This window comes from Syngnathus leptorhynchus, unplaced genomic scaffold (assembly GCF_054491065.1).
Source record: "Syngnathus leptorhynchus isolate UIUO unplaced genomic scaffold, UIUO_Slep HiC_scaffold_48, whole genome shotgun sequence".
In the NCBI taxonomy this organism is placed as follows: Eukaryota; Metazoa; Chordata; class Actinopteri; order Syngnathiformes; family Syngnathidae; genus Syngnathus; species Syngnathus leptorhynchus.
Genome location: NW_028232015.1, coordinates 236,416 through 238,326, shown reverse-complemented (window position 1 = coordinate 238,326; position 1,911 = coordinate 236,416). Strand labels below are relative to the sequence as shown.

At 49.3% G+C, this 1,911-nt stretch overlaps 1 pseudogene; it reads right to left on the bottom strand.

Annotated features, from left to right (window-relative positions):
* Positions 1-1,329: 1,329 nt before the first annotated feature.
* Positions 1,330-1,426, bottom strand: LOC147038577 (U2 spliceosomal RNA; annotated as a pseudogene).
* Positions 1,427-1,911: the final 485 nt, after the last annotated feature.

The window sequence follows — 1,911 nt, the reverse complement described above, 5'->3', positions numbered from 1 at the left end:
GCTGCCTCAGCATAGGATACTTTGTCCTTCACCTTTACATTCTGAATCTCCGCCTCCCTTCTCATCACTTCACATCCCCAGTACGCCGCGCTGTGCTTCCCACCACAATTGCAGCATTTCGGACTCACTCCCTCACCACACTCCCCATACTCATGGTCTCCCCCACACTTAGCACATCTATTGACCCCTCTACAGAACTTTGCCACATGCCCAAACTTCTGACACTTAAAACACCTCATTGGCTTCTGCACATAGTCTCTCACTCTGTACCTCATGAATCCGAGATACACCTCCTCAGGTATCTCCTTCGAACTGAATAGCACTAGCACAGACTCAGTGACACTCTTCTCAACCCCCCTAGTCAACCGCTGCGCACCCTGCACCACATCACACTTCATCTTGAGGCTCCTCACAATCTCCTTCACATCCATAGACACTGGAATCCCATATATCACACCTTTACTTCCTTCTCCTCCCACCCTCGCCACCTTTTCCACCACACTCTTCCCAACCACCTGCAGCCTTTGAGCTTTTGCAACCTGCTCCTCAGAGGTACACACAAGCAACAGATTGCCGTCATTCAACACTTTCGCAAACTCCACCTCTACAACCTGTTTTCCAATTACTTTGGTCAATTTAACTGGATCCATACCCTTCACTCCACCCTCTCCTTCAAACCTTACTACAACCCTCCATGTCTCCTCTTTCCTCTGCCTTTCTGCAACTTCCCTGAGACGCTTCACTCCCCTACTCCCCACCATTTCCCAACTCCCACTCCCCTCCTCTTCCTTATCCCCCTCATCCATACCCCAACTACCACCTTCCTGTGACCCAGCCATGGCCAGAGAAGAGAATAATAGCAGGCGTAATGTGTTATGGCGCAATTTTTTTTTTTTTTTTTTTTTTCCCCCTCAGCCCAGCGCCGCCATAACTGGCTCGCTACCTTCGAAATATTCAAATCCTAGGTTCTTTTGGAAGAATTTCCATACAAGTTTTGTGCAGTTCCAAGCAAACGCTCCTCGAATACGTGTCAATGCCGCGCCGCAACCAAACTTCCGTCTCTACGTCACGACACCGTCCCTCTATGGTGTCGGATCACCTCGTCTTCCATTCGTCCAATCGCTCAGCCTCTCCAAGGGATGCCCTCCCTGACGTGACCCTCTCCGACTGGGCATGAGGGGCAGACAGGACTTATATACATGACAGGTAACAAGAGGCAGGTGAGAATAATCAAACTAATCAGGGGCACACAGGAGGGGAGGGGCGAGCACACAGACAGAAACCATGACAACAGACACATGGTGGAACGGCTGGGTACGAGACGTGACAAAAGCGTACACTCTGGTGCCTCCGCATGGCAGCATGGGGAGCTACCATAGCGGAACATATACTACAATTGATCTTAGCCAAAAGGCCGAGAAGCGATGGAATATACGAGTGACGGACTCGCTTACAGGCATCCCTGTCAACCCATTCTCACCGACGGTTACAGTACGGAACAGAGTGCTGCTCTTCTGGGCACTAATAAATCGGCAAACTTGTCTGCCGACTTATTTGTTCACGAGGCATATATGTGTCTCCTTTCAGCAGTCTCTATCCAAATACACAGTGTAGGTACCTCTTAAAAAGGTAGTCCCGATGAACATGAAAGGCAAAGATTGATAAATCGCAAAGAACTTTCCAGGGTCATCATATGTACCCAATAGCTGCGCCGAAAAGAGTTGGGCCAGAAGTATAGAGTGAAACTGATGTGGCAGGATTTGAACCCTCACTTCAGGAGTGCCTGGAGCCTAAATCCAGCACCTTAGACCGCTCGGCCACACTACCTACCGGCTGCAGTCTTGACAATGAATTTTGTTGACAATTCTATTAAAACGTGAAGGCGGATAAGTTGTTTTTTTCCACCAGCAT